General features: G+C 41.1%; 1 protein-coding gene across 2 annotated transcripts in view; it reads right to left on the reverse strand.

Moving 5' to 3' along the window:
- The window catches only part of CDH4 (cadherin 4), a 701,646-nt gene that overhangs the window by 495,832 nt on the left and 189,888 nt on the right, over positions 1–15,926 (reverse strand). The window lies entirely within an intron of this gene.

A 15,926-nucleotide genomic window follows, 5' to 3' on the forward strand; every position in this document is an offset into this window, starting at 1 on the left:
GCCTCACTGTCGGCTTCCTCTACACCCTCCCCCACTTCTCCCTGCTCTGAACTCTCCATCGTGGTCCTCGGATTGGCAGTGGGGTCACACCCAAGTATGGCATCCAGCTCCTTGTAAAAACGGCAGGTTGTGGGGGCAGCTCCTGAGCGGCGATTTCCCTCACGGGCTTTGCAGTAAGCACTCCTCAGCTCTTTTATTTTGACCCTGCACTGCAACACGTCCCGTTCATGGCCCCATCTTAGTAAAGACTGCGATATCTGCCCATAGGTATCATAATTTCTCCTTCTGGAGCGCAGCTGTGCTTGCACAGCTTCCTCACCCCAAACACTGATGATGTCCTGCAGCTCGGAATTGTTCCATGCTGGGGCTCGTTTGGGGCGTGGAGGCATGGTCGCTGATTGATTGAATGATTGATTGCACTCCACACCTGGCTGAGCAAACAGGAAGGGGATTTTTAAAATTCCCGGTGCATTTAAAGGTGGGGTCAGCTGAGCCCAGGGCAGTGGAGTGTGCATGATTACTAGAGAGGCTTCTAAGGTATGCTGGGATACCTCCTTATACCACGGAGGTCAATAAAAGCGCTGGTGGGCGTCCACACTTGCAGACCAGCGCTGGATCACCAGCGCTGGAATCCCTACACTCGAGGCTCGACCAGGTGTACAGCCAGCGCTGCAACCAGGGAGTTGCAGCACTGGCCGTGCTTTGTAATTGTGGTCACATCCTAAGTTGCAGCGCTGTAACCCCCTCACCAGCGCTGCAACTCTCTAGTGTAGCCATGGCCTCAGACTTATGCCTTGGGGAGCATTATGTGGATCAGGCATTTCAATAGTGGTCCACTTTTATTAGGGACTAACCTTCAACATGCCTCTGGCAATGCATGATCAAAAGCACACAACTTTGCACCCAAATCAGTAAATGCATATTCAACTGGCTGCTTAAGATCACAATTACTTGATCTGCATTTCCAAATGCCTCCAGGGACCTTCGAAAATCTGGTCCTTAATGTGTACATACACTAATATATATTTTTTATTTATGTAAGAAGTTTTACCAAGATTACAAATCCTTGCCATGTAAATATCAGAAACAAAACAAACATTACAACAGTTAGCTTTTGTTTAAAGACACATTATACATGAATAGATCTTTCTATTTAACAGAGTGTTGCCATATTAGACAGAGAGCATCATAAGAACACCTGGGTTGTTTACAGGGATTTCATTAAATTGAGTGAAATATCTGTATCCACATATTTAACAGACCAGATATTTCTATCAAATGGTAATATTTAAAAAATTGGACAGGTATGCTGGTATTTTTGTAGGGGAATGTACTTTGAGTACTGACTAAAAAGAAATCAAGTATCTAATTATCTATCTGTTTTCTGCCCATTTTGCTGGGTATGTAACTGGTGTTAATTTTTCCATAACCACAGCCTCCCATATTTTTTGAAGCATGGTTGGGCTATTTTTCTTCTTCCAGTGAGAGGCTACCAATAACAGAGCAGCTACTAGCAGATGAAAGATTAATTTTTCGTTTCCTTTTGTGTGACCACTTCCACGAGGAAGCCTCAGAAGGATTATTAAAGGATCATTTGGTAATAAACATCCAACCATTTGTGATATTTGGTTATGGATTGCATACCAATACCCTCTAAGGACTGGGCGTCATCACCATATATGCATAAAATCTCCTCTTTCACCAAATATTCTCCAGTATTTATTCCCATTCAGTCTATATCTATTTTTAAACCTGACTGCTGTGAGGTACCATTGAAACAGTATCTTAAAGAAATTTTCTTTTATTGTGCTACACATAGGTTGCTGGGCCTCTTTATCAGATCAAACTCCATTTTTTGTTTCCTAATTGACTAGATGCCATCACTTCTATTAAAGTTAACATTTTATATAAAACTGGTTTTCTAGAAAGCTGAGAAACATCGTGCCCGATTTGAAAGCACTGGTATCAGGGCAGGGAGAGTGGGCCAGCTAAAATTAGTTTTGGTCTCTAAATAAGTTAGAAAAGCTTCTTTACTGAATAGGTGACTCGCTGTGTCTCCTCCATGGCTATCCCAATCTTTGAAACTCTCTGGTTTGTGATTTGGGTTAAGATCTTGATTATCTGCAATGGGCTGCACTGGTGAGGGAAAAGAACTGATCTTATCTGACACTAATAATTTTGAGTGAGTATTTGTGGAGACCCTTATGCAAGACTCCTCCTAATTCAGCCTGTATCGTATAAGAACACAACATCTAGGAGAGCGAGCAATTAAGTGTTTGCTACAACAATCAGTTGTGGGGCATAAAAAAGGGCTGGAAGTAGACAGGAAGCTGGCATTTGTCCCATTTGCTGAGACAAGAAAAAAATACAGAGCACCACTTGGTATCTCAGGCATCACAGCATCAGGAGCTGTCACACACATCAATGATGAAGTCCTATAAAGGACATGCCAAATCATTTCGAAAACTGCACTGCTATTTAGACAAGTAAGATCTATATTTGATAACCATCACCTAAAAACATATCTGTGGACATCTGAGATCGCAATAATGTTGTAGTACAAAATCTCTTTAGCTAAAAAGCACATACCCATGGAAGCAGTCAACACCAAACTGTAAGTGGAGACAAGAAAACAGAGAGGATGACCACAGCCTGGATGTTTTTCCCAATCAGGCCTAATTATAAAAATTAAATTGAAAATAATTGTTTTTAAGAGAACAAATCTTTTTGACTCAAGTAACTTCCACATATAGCCTGTGTGTCCACAGGTGATCACTTCACTGCTGAAGAACAAACTTTTGCCAGAGTCATCAAATTAAAATTAAATATTGCCAGTTTATTCTGTATAATTGAGCTGCTCTCTGGAATAAGAGAGCTATAACTAGAGAGATCTAGTGTGGCCATTCTCAGATACAGCAGCTTTAATGTAGAGCCCTGCCATGATGTGTTTAAAATAAGACCTTCTATGGAGAGTTCCCTCCCACAGAGAAGCTCAAAAAAAACCTCACCTCCTTCAAGAGGAAGAGAAGGAAGAGTCTGAAAATGCCTGATAATTTTTCATGCAGCATGGTTCACCAAGAATATGTGTATGTTGAGATATGGTAGAGTGAAATAGGAATGAAGAGGACAAAATTAACTGGCGATACTGGATACTATGTCCTCACAGTCAATCTTACGGTTCCAGTTTTAACGATAATTTTGGATTCATTTTAACCTGTACTGTCTCAGAGTATGTTGATTAAGTAAAAAGCACAAATGGGAAGTTCTTAACAGAGGCCACTGTAGGTAAAGTCTTTCGTAAGAGATGCATACCGGCAGCTCTAACCACCTCGCTCTTAGAACTGTTAGCCCCAGGTTTAAGGTACAGATCTGGGACATGGGAAACCCCTGGTTCAATCTCTCCTCCAGCACAGGAGGAAGAGTGATTTGAGGAGGAATCTGCCACCTCTCAGGTGAGTACTCTGACCATTGGGGCTACAGGATATTCTGATACTAGGTTCCCTCAATCTCTTTGCTGAAGCTGTTCCGCTAGATACATAATTAAAGGGTCATTTGGGGCAGAGAGAGAACACGTGCACAAACATAAGCACAACTTCAGAGCCTCGTGGTGATAGCACACTCAGGTTGTTGGAGATCCAGGATTGAGTCCCCCTGCTCCAGCGACTCATCAGCCACAGTGGAAGAGCTTCAGCAGGCTTCAACAGCTCTGAGGCAGAGGAGGGGGAGAAAGGCATCCAGACGCCAAGAGGGAAGCAGCAGCGTGCATGTCCACTGGCCGAAAAGTAGGTGCCTAGTGAGTGTAAGCAGAGGTAGGCAGCGGGGGGAGGTCATGCTTTGCAGTGGTGCCAAAACTGGGACTTAAATGCCTAAACAGAATTTAGATTCCTAACTCCCTTTATGTATCCAGTCCATTCTGCCCAGAGTATATAAAGTTATCCCTGCAGTCTTAACTGGATAAAGTTTACATTTTCTTTCCTGAACTGTCATGTAATGTTCCTGTGGCCTTGTCGGTGACTTAAACCCTTTATCCCTGAGGTGACTGCATTTTTCAGTGAAGTTATTCCTACAGAGCCCTACTCCTGTATTTGTTAACCGTGAGTGGAAATTCCACTGACATTAACAGGAGAGTCACAAATGAAAAGAAGGAAGAATTTGATCCTATTTGGAAATCACGTCATCAGACACTTAAAGATCTTTGAAAATAGCTATTTTTTCCAGATGTCAGTTATTATTAACTCTGAGTTACAAGCTGCTGTTACTTTTAAATGTGACACCAAATTTGTTTAGTGTCACATCTGCAAATTTCCAGTGGAAGCCCCATTTTAATACAGTCTTGAGTTTTATAAAGCATCATGTAATATATCTAATGATCAATATTTTTGCTGAGTTAATTAAGAACCACACAGAGGTAATTTTTATTATACATGTCAGGAACAAACAGCTAAAGTAGTATTAGACTGAACTTACATTTTGAAATTTATACATTATGTTGAGATTTGCAAAGAAGCCTGGGGGATTTAGACACATATTTCTATTATTGGATTTAATGGAAGGTGTATCTAAGCCCCCCCCCAATTGCTTTGAAAATCTCATTCTATACTGTTAAATTCTGCAGATTCGCTATTTCAGGTATAATCTGAGGAAGAAACATCAGTTTCTATAAAAATATTTAATCATTATTTAAAAGGGTATTAAAAGGAATTAAAAATGTTAATCATTTGCCTATTTTCTTAATGATCAGACATTTTCTCACTTACTATCGTAGGAAATCAAAATCTGATCCTTTGTGCCTGTATATGTCGTTTTTACAATATGAGCTTATCAGACAGACAATCAATTGTAGGGAAAGTGAAGAGTACTCTGTTTTAAATGTCTGTGCTAGGAAAACTGCAGATACCAGCCCTACTGAGCATTCCTAAACCTGTTAGTAACAGAGCAGGATATTTCTCCGTTTTTTTTCCAGCTCTCCTGCTGTGAATATATTGAGCCTGCTGTGGATAAATAACAGAAATGTTGAATCATCACCACACTCTGGATGATCTCCTTTTAACCTAATCAGCCTAAACTGGGTACAGGATTGTCAAAAAGTGGATATTAATATAACTGAAGCATCCTCATGCATATCAGGTCCTGCAGATAAAATGGCTCTGAGGCACATGGTTCTACAGGAAATGAAACATCATTGATGAACATCAGTTTTTCATTTTAAATATTAAAACAGGCCACAGGACTTTGCCCTTTTAGAGTGGGACTGAAGAGACGTTTGAAAGGTTAATTAAATGACTGACATGCATGAGGGACAATAAGCAATTCCTGTAGAGAAAGGTCTACTCATAGAAGGCTCCTGTTTGAAGGGAATGTAAACATTAGGAACAAAACTTTAGTTGTGTGGGTTTCCCCAGTGCTATCTTTGCTTTATCTTTTCATATATGTCTCAGCTTTAGGTTTCTTTATTATTAAGTTTAGCTTCATTTGTTTAGATTTAGATTTTTTTTATTTCTTGAATTTTATTTTGGATTTGAAATAATGCTGAATAATGAAATAATGAACTGGGGTTGAGAAAAAGTGGGTTCAGGCCCAACAAAATGGCTCCTCCTTTACCCTCACAACGGGGCCTCTCATTTTCCCTCCTGTGCTGCTACCTGCTATGTTGCCTCAGCTTCAGGTATCTCTTTGTCTACAGGGCTCCCATCTCCACAGATCATAAAAGCCATTGTCACAAACGGCAGCCTTGGGGGCAATGTGAAAAGACAGACCAAGGACTGAATGAATCACAGAAATGGAAGTCCTGCTCTCATCCTCTGGTCAGGGTTGAGACCCATTTGCAGGACAGTGATGATGAAGCTTCCATTACAAATATCCAGGCTGCACATGTTTGGGGCCAGACTGTGAATCCCTTACTCCCACTGGTAAGCATTTACTCAAGACGAGCAGCCCTCACTGAAGTCAATTAAACTACTCAATGGGGGCACACACAGAGTAAGATGCAATTTGTGATGAGTAAGGGTATAAGAATCTAGTCCTCAGTGGAAAGTCAGTTTCTGCAACAAGAGCTATTAGCTCCCCATCCATCACAAGCCCTTAATTTAGTCCATAGCAGCGGTTCCCAAACTTTAACAACCTGTGAATCCCTTTCACTAAAATGTCGTGTCTCATGAACCCCCTGCTAAAAATGAATATTTCCAGGGATTTCTCCTTTACTTGAGTATAAATTATAAAAGCAGTGATCTTGGAAATATAAAATGTGTTTTTATGACATGCTTATTGCACACTATTTATTATTAATTATTTATCATTACAGTATTTTTATTACATTATGAAAACGGCAACATTCTTCCAAGATCTCACTTTCGTAGCTTGTATCACTTTGAATATGTCTGTTACAAGAGAAGGCTCCTATGTTTCAACAAGGAGTATCAGATGTGAAACAGCATGAAGGTATTTAAGAAGCCAACTCAAAGAGTTAGTCCTACACAAGCATTCCAGTCTTGAACAGTCCAGGCAAACAACACACGTTACAACAAAGCTTAAACTTGTTCTTCATAATAATTTAAAAAACAATGCTAGTTGCCTATTTAATTTTAAAAACAGCAAAAAATATCTACCTCCCTTTCCATTTCTTATAAGGAGTCTTGAAGTTTAAATCTCTTCACTGTGATCAATATGGTTGCTTTGATCTGCTTAGCTCTTGGAAGTCCAGGAGCTCCGGACTGCTGGCCCCGTGCTGCCCGAGGTCTCTAGGGACAGCTCTGTCTGCCATTTGGGAATTTTTCCCTGAGAACCCCCTGTAACATTTTGTGAACCCCCATTTGCGAACCACTGCTCCATAGGTATGTAATAATGGGACATGAATCATTCACCTGACTTTACCATCTTTAGGGACAATGGCGGAGTAAGGAAAAATGCTTGAAGCCATGAGCTTAGAGGAGGCCTCTTGTGTCTAAAAAATGGGAGGGAGTGAAACCCGGGTTCCATTGACTTCAATGGGAATTTTGCAATTGACTTCAGTAGGATCAGGATTTCATCCACAGACTAAGTGCCTTGAAGGATCCCCCTCCAGCAATAGCGGAGGATCAGGTTTGTGGGGCAAACACCTGTGCCCACCACTATTTGTGAGTGCATAGACAGAAGCCAAAATTAGGTACTCTTGAAATGCAGGATCTTAATATTTTAAGTTATATTGAAACCCCCAACAAACGTATATATATAAATATATATACGCACACACACATAAGTTCCCCATCAGATTTGTGCCTGTAGTTCTTTTACACCATTTATTAAAACATCTATCAAATTTTAGAGTAGGCAGCCTACAGCATTTAAACAGCTGCAAATATGCTTTAATTTTTTTGCCTGCTGGTCATGAACATTTTTAACACATGTTCTAGGTACCAGAAACGAATACTGAAAAGTTTCGTGTTCTTTGCCCTACACATTTACTGGGGGAGAAAAAATCTATACATTTCCTGCTGGCTTGAATTCCTGCTGTGACATCTTGAAGTGCTTAACAATTTCATTAAAGCTTTGCAGAGAAAAAAATATAATAAAAATCTGCCATACAGCTACCAAGACTTCGCACTCTTGCAGCAGTGGTCATAGAAGTTTTGTTAAAAGCCGATATAAAAAATGCTCAAGGCATTCAAAAGAATATTTTCAGGGAGGAAAAAAGTGAATGAAATGTTGGAGGCAATCATAATTATGTTTTAAAGAGAAATTTTGATTGCTTAACCTGAGTCACCTAGGGCATAATGATTACAAAATTCATAACTCTTCCCATCTTACAGTAAATGGAAACGTCTTAATAATCTAAAAAATATTGCAGTATCTTTCTCTAGTCTGTGTGAATCAATGATATTTATAACCCTGGAGGTATTGAATTTCTTTTGTATCAAGGAACACCAATAATAATGTACTATTCCATTATAAAAGAACATTTCAGAAAAGTGAACATTTTCCAAGACCAAGAGAGTGGAGAAAGTTAAAGCCTAATATCTATGATCCCAAGAAACCTGATGGTCTTTTTCAACCAGTTAGAAAGATCTAATGTTCTCAGTAGTTTATAGTACAGAATGTAACAATAAGATAAAAAACGTGGACTGGAAGCGAATTAGCAACACCTGTAACTGAGTTTATTTGACAAATTAGTGGAGAGCTTTACAGTCTAAAACTAAAGAAGCATTTTGACCCAAGCTAAATAAACAGAATCGCTTAAAAAAATGAATGAACAAAAGCCAACATAGGTTTGCAGTGTGATGTGATGGATAAAAGTAATCCTTTGAGAAACTGAATGGGATTAGGTGACCCACAGAAAAGGGAAGCAGTGGGCGTCTGGCCTCATAACCTCATAGACTTCCCAGGGTGTGATTCCTCTGCTCATGTTAAAATACTCATGGTAGCTCAACCAGAGCTAGAGCAAGTATAAATAGTAGCGTAGTCACAGTAGGATGGGCAGCGGCAGCGGAGATAAGGCTGGAGTGTGCAGAGTACAAACCCACCTGGAAACAAAGGGCAGTAGCTCAGTCAGGCCTCAGCTGCTGCTGCCCATGCTACTGAGAGCCTGGGTTTTCAGCCTTAGTCCAAATGCCTACCCTGCAATTTTAAAGCCCTGCAGCCCAAGCCCGCCGACACAGGCCAACTGCGGGTGTTTAATTGAAGTGTAGACCTACCCACTGAGGTTACTGCACACATGCTTTGTGTAGTCTCTACCTTGGATCTGTTTATTCCCACTGACCACTCCATAAGGGGGGTACATTAACAAACATTCTTACAATAATTAATTAGGCACAAGGGCAGAGGGACCAATTGCCACAGCACAGGCTATAATTTTTTATAATTTACTGTTAATATTGTGTATTAATTATACAAAACATAGCAGAGGAGACAGTACACATACCCCCCGAAGACACAATATCATAATATGAGTGGTGACCATGATAATGGCACATATGAATGGCATTTTAAATGATCTCGTTTCATTGTTGAATATCTTGTACCTTTACGTGCCATGGGTGGGATTTTCAAAAGCATTCAGGATTGGCCTAACTCTGTTCCTATTCAAGTGAATGTGAGTCTTTCCACGGACTTTAACAGAAGAGACATTAGACCAATGGCTCAGTACTTTTAAGAATCCCACTTTATGTGCATTGTTACAATTAAATATGTACCTTGCTTCCTGGCCATTAGTGTGAAATTCATCCCCAAGACCATCAACAGCACAACTTGCGTCCTGAAAATAAAGACTTAAATTATTATTATTTGTATTACTAGTGCACCTAGGAACCCTAATTATGGGCCAGGAGGCTCTTTTGTGCTGGGTCCTGTACAAACACAGAAAAAAACAGATGGCCCCTGCCCCAGAGAGCTTACAATCTACATATAAGGCAAGAGACTACAGATGACTACAAAGTGACAGTTGGGGGAGTACAACGAAATATTTACACAATACGGATCAATTAACATAGTGCATAGGCCTTACACTGATCCCTTGCAGAGAGCAAGTTTCAATCTAATTTTTTGGAAGGAGAGTGAAACCTTTGATTTGTTACAGAGAGGTGTGTTGCAAAGAGGGACTTTATGATGGGTTTCAGTGGAGTTTTGAGATAGATTACAGGAGTCTGCTGCAAAGGGCAGCCTATTACTTCGGGAGCCTTATAAAGAAGCAATTCCGTCAGCATATACTTTGGCCCAGCTAAACAGAGGACGATGCGTATGTCACTGCTATATAAATAAGTCTAAAAGGTGTATCAGGTGCTTTACAGCTATAAGGAGACAGGGTCCTTGCCCCAAAGAGTTTACAGTCTAACCATTAAAGCAGCACATGAAGCATAGGGGAAGGGATGCAAGAACACAAGCAAATGAGTGGTGGAGTAAAGAAGTAATCTTGCTAGTTCCTCTGCAGCACCAGGGAATAAGAACTAAAATAAAATTGTGTGTAAACCCATTATGTTATAGGGGAAGATAAAGCATGGCTTTTCAGAAGACAAACACTTCACTAGTTATTCATATTGTCTCTTGTTATACTTTTCTACCCTTGGAAATGACACCTGATTTCTCATCCCTATGTATCAAACTAGGAATGTGCTCTTATTTTTTGAGACATTAAATAAGATTTACTCCACAGTAACTTCATTCTGATTTACCGAAGGAGGATTTGCCATGCCCAGAGCTTCTGTCATAACGGAAAGTCTTCTCCAAGAAATGCAGAGCTTAGTGAAAAAGTTACTATTACAAATGTCTTGATACTTCGTTTTGACAGTCCAGACCATCAAACACAACTAGTCTAGAACTACTTGTAGAAAATAAGGGATTAAAGTTAGCACCAGCTAGGCATGTGAAGAAAAATGCAGGTGCTCCCCTCAGGCTTGTTACATGTTTAATATGTCACTTGTAGGTATGCGTAGTAAACAAAAAGAATACTCTACATTCAAGGTTTTGTTCTGGATCATTGCCAACACTATGGGGTACATATTCACCACAAAGTACTTGTGAATAAAATGTGCCAATCATCTTACACTTAATACTGGCTCTACTCCTCCATACAGTGCACTGCAAATTCAACCCTACCTGGGTGTATCAATTTCAAAATTAGCCTTTTAGGCAAGATACTAGAAAAGATGGACAAACAGCTTGATCCTATATCCCTCATATACAGAGCTTCCTTTCCATAGAACTAATTTTAACAGCCTTGTGCTTTGCATGTCATAATAGGATACAATAATGTTCGATTTTATCCAGCTACTTTCATACAAGTGTTATTTTAAAGGGCTTTATATAGCAATGAACAGAGTAGCTAGTATGTTCTTAACAATGGCTGGCACAGCCTCAGACACTGGGGTTATCACCTACATTTGACAATTTTCATGGGAATCTTTGACTTTCACCTGAACTATCACCAAAGAATGGCTCATAGGAGAATGAAGTCCTACTGAGGACTGTATTTAAAGGGAGACTTTATTGTACACATTAATGGAGGTCAGAGACAAGGCTACCCTTCTCATTTATGAAGGGAGAGCACTAGATTGTAACGATGGCATCAGGATAGGAAAACTAATAAAGTCATTCCCATGGTTCAGGCAGAATTAGCACATCTGACCCCATTAAGTAAAATCTTTTTCTCCTTAAATATACAGCCTGCAGCTGCCTGTACATGTGATTCTGCAGACAGTGTAAGACTACTACCACGCATAGTGCCATTTGGAGCAGATAGATTTTGTGTGAGAATCACAGGCAACAGACATTCCACCCAGGGAAGAAAGATTGAGTCATGATTCCTAGCAGTCCTTGATTAAAAGGACATCTTTCTTTATAGTAAAAAGAAAACTAAAAGTTACATGGCAGTGATCATAGGTTGTAATTCTGGGATTATATTGAGGAATTCACTAAATATACTCTAAGAGGTCATCTTTCTTGTTTAATTCAAACAGGACTAAGGTTGGATCAAGGATGGTCATACTGGAATATCTTATTTTCAATGACAGCACTGATACCTGGCCAGAATACAAAATCCTGGGCTCTGTGCTCATGAGTCTCGCAACCCAACTGAACACTGTAGATTATGCTCAGCATTTCGGACCTCATGCACGTGCTCATTCATGAATGAATACCTTTGCTGGCACAGGAGTAAAAATATCTTTCCAAACAACAGCCACTCCCCACATACTCACACAATCAAAAACCTGTTTGCCCTAATATTTGGGAAGAGCATATTCAAGGGAGGATGAATGTGGTAATCTAAACACATTTGTAAAACTCCTTTTTGGAAAGATCTGTTTATCCTGGACAGCTATGAGATATAAAAGATACCTGAAACTTTTCCAAAATTGCATACGTACTGATGCTAGTGGTCCCACACTCAAGAATCCATTACCTCAATTTCTTTCCACGTTCAGAAATCTAATCTGAAACTATCCAGGTTAGCAATTAGAATCCTTATATTTAGGAAGAGTCAACCAGCTATCAAAATAGCTGAAAAACCTGCCTTTCACTGTAAGTGTTAAGTCTTATAGTAAAAAACAAAATAAAAACAAAACCCCTTCAGTCCAGAATAACACAGCTGGCCATGAACAGCTGAAGACACTTCATAACTAAAAAAAAAAAAAGGGAGGGGGCGGAGTAACTAAAGAGGGACCTCTTAGGGTTATGTTTACACTACAATAAAAGATTCTGTGCAGGAGGAGAGTCCCTGAGCCCAAACATCTACCCTGCAATTTTTAGCACCCTGCCCCTACTGACTGAGCTCCATGAGCCTGAGTTAGTAGACCTAGGCTCTGAGACTCAGTCCCATGGGTTTTTTAATCTCAGTGTAGACATACCCTAGGAGTCCCCTCCTTAATTACTACTTTCCCCTCCCCGGGGTTTTTTGGATTATGAAGTGTCTTCAGTTGTTTGTGGCCAGCTGAGTCATTCTGGATTGAAGTATTGGTTTAGTTATTTATTTAAACTATAATGCCGAATGCTTACAGTGAAAAGCAAGTTTTTTAGCTATTTTGATAGCATAGGGTATGTCTACACTACAGTGAGAGCTCAGGGCTCAAATTAAGACTCAACCCTAACTCCCTTCCATCTAAACACAAACTGTGCCAGCCAAGGGCTCTGTTCCTGGATCCCAGGAAGCCACAGGGATGGAGGTTCCCACCTGGACAGTCAGGTTTGGTGTTACTACTTTTGAAGGAGAACTTTAAATAACAGCCCCTCCACCCGCATACCAGGTCCCCACTGCCCCCCTGGGCTCCCCTCCTTCCTCTCAGGGCCCCACTACCTCCCCTCCCATTGTCCCAAACTCCCTCCTGCACACCCCAGGCAGGAGTGGTGGAAGTTCCCTAAAGTGAAGGTGCTACCAGCACCTGAACTGTGGCTTCGTACCACCCATTTCCCCCGAGGCCCTTCCCCCACACTGTCCCTTCCCTGAAGGATCTGCCCACGCCGCCTCTTCCCCCCAGACCTCGCCCCTCACTTGCTCCTGTATGCCCTTTGCCCCGCATCTCTCACTCTTAAGGTCTGTAAAAAGTGGGAGGACATAGTGTAGATATATCCTTACTGTTTTGACAGAGCGTAATATCTCTGCCAGTACTTTGAGCTCAGTCATGCCTTGCAAGAGTGTACATGAGATTTCCCTGATGTAGTCTTTCATAAATATACATTTTTTTCTCTAAAGGGATTGAAATTCAGGATGCCAGCATGCAGCTTCCACCCCACTTAAAAACAAAAAGTTCCTCTTGGGGCTCAATGGGGATTCGGAATACATTTTTTTGTAGATTTGAAGGCACAGAAATACATTTTTGAAGACTTACATGAACTCTGAGAACTTGCCTAATAAGGGAATCAAATTCTACATCTCCAAGCTTTAGCTTATTAAAGAGGGGAAAACGTAAAATGCACAACTGGGATAAAAGAACCACTCTTTTTTGCTGATTAATTCCTACGTTTCTGAAGTCAGTATCTTTGTTCTGAGTAAAATATGTCTAGTAGCAGCTCAGCCTCAGTGGATGCCAAGCTCCATCAAACCCCATCAAACACAAGTTGGCAAGACTGTCCAGTTCCGCTCAAGAGGTTCCTGACTAAGCTTGCATAGAGGCAGAATCATAGAAATGGAGAGCTGGAAGGAACCTGAGAAGGTCATCTAGTCCACCCCTCCAATCTGAGATAGGACCAAATACACTCCTGACTTCTTAGGATGATAAATGGCCTAAATTGGGTATTAGATCTTTAACAAGGCTGGATACAAACATCTCACAGTACAGCTCTCTATCCTAACCCAAACTAGTAGATACATCATGGACTTTAGTTTCTAACTTTACCCAAACCAATTACCCCTTGGCAGCATTATTCACTTCGGAGAACAAAATATAATATAACATTTTAAAGTACAGTTTAACTTATAATAAGAGTAGTTCCTCTAAGGTAATTACAAACCGATATATTCTGAGTCCCAGCATGTCACTATGCTTCTCTTGACTGCTTTCTACGGTTTACATTTGATTTCCCACAAGAAAAAAAAAAAGCGGTACCAAACCCTAGAGCCAGCATCTTATATGACAGCTGTGTCCTCGGCAGATAAGACCCATATATATTTTAAGTGGAAGGGGCAACTTGTGAGACTCATCTAGGTCAGTGTCAGGAAGAGACTCTTATAAAACTCTAAGGGTAGCTATACTGCATGGAATATTTTTCTTTTAAAAAATGAACATCAAATTTTCTGGCCAAGGCTTTGCGTATTGTTTGGTCTTGTACAATATGATATAGAGGATGGTATGCAGTGCTCATGAATGGATAACATTCATATTTGTTTATATATTCTTCCCAATTTTTGGCCTCCAGTATCAGAAACAACAATTATTAGCCCTACACAAAGCTTGAATATGTTTATCTATGTAGGGAGAATACATGATATCTGGTAGAAAAGTTTTATTGGCATGAGTATAAGGTGACCACGCTGCTCTAAAGTGACAAAGCCCATTTATGCCTAATATCTGGATGAGTTAGGGTAAAACCTTTATACCACACTATCAATATTCTCTGTTTTCCAGTTTTGCAGGAAAAGAGTACATATTTTTAGCTGTTTTTTAAAAATCTGATTTGTTTAACGATACTCAAGGGCATCAAACATTAGAATAAGTCCTTGCAAGTGCAGGAGATGATGTAAAAGGTGCATGATAAACAGGGGCAGCTCTAGGGATTTTGCCGCCCCAAGCATGGCAGGTAGGCTGCCTCCAGCGGTTTGCCTGCGGAAGATCCGCTGGTCCTGCGGCTTCGGCGGACCTCCCGCAGACGTGCCTGCGGGAGGTCCTCCGAAGCCGTGGGACCTGCTGACCCTCCGCAGGCAAGCCGCCGGAGACAGCCTGCCTGCCGCCCTCACGGCGCCGGCAGAGCACCCCCCGCAACTTGCCGCCCTAAGCACATGCTTGGCGTGCTGGGGCCTGGAGCCACCCCTGACGATAAATGGAATTTACCACATAGCTATCACAACTGTAGGTGTGATATGTGTGGCCCATCTCAAGGAAGCTTGCTGACCAAGTACACTTTTCAGTGGTGCGTCAGAGTGCAGCCAATTAAGTAAAGTCTGCATGAGTCTGCACATACCGTGAAAGAAAACCACAGTCAGAAGTCAGATTTGCATTTGCAAAAATAAATAAATAAAATAGGGGGAGCAGGGGAGAAAGATTTGGTCTCAGCCCTTTCAAAAATCTACCTCCTTAAAGAATACTGGGTTTCTTAAAATTATTTTATTTTATTTTTGTAAGGAGCTGAGATTAAGGTTGGGGTCCTGTCAGCCTTGTTGTACTCCTTTAAAGCTATTTTGTTAATTTTTTCTATGACATTTCAGTTGTTCTTTCAACCCTACCACTGAGTGGCAAAGAAATATATGCATGTATAAGTTAAACATGGAAAACATTAAATCAAATTGATTTTAAGTGCAGTGGTAGTAATATACGTATACAGACATGGGCAGCACATGAACAGCCCATTCGGGGAGGCGAGGCCCCAGCCCCACCTCTTCTGCTCCCCACCAGAGCCTTGCATCATGGCCACCCCATGTGTGTCCCCAGTCAGCAGCCCCAGCCTTGGAACACCAAGCAGGCGGGCAGTGTGTCCCCAGTCCCAGAGCACTGGGCGGCATGCACTGTGCCAGCCCCAGCCCGGGCCACACCCACAGCAAGGGGGAAGAAGAGCTGCAGAGCGGGAAGCAGGAGGGTGCCTGGGGGTGGAGTGTGGGCGGGGCAATGCCTGGCTGTTTGGGGAGGCTCAGTCTTCCCTGGCCTTTGATATCCACCGCCCATATATAGAGAGAATATACAGACACTCTATATCAGTGAGACTCAGACCTCAGTAGTTCAGGAGCCAAATTAACTATCAACATTACCCGAAAGAGCCATAGTAGTGTGAATTCATTGTTTCATCTGCTATTCTTTAATATCTCGTAGCAAAAT

This window comes from Gopherus evgoodei, chromosome 14 (genome assembly GCF_007399415.2).
Source record: "Gopherus evgoodei ecotype Sinaloan lineage chromosome 14, rGopEvg1_v1.p, whole genome shotgun sequence".
In the NCBI taxonomy this organism is placed as follows: Eukaryota; Metazoa; Chordata; order Testudines; family Testudinidae; genus Gopherus; species Gopherus evgoodei.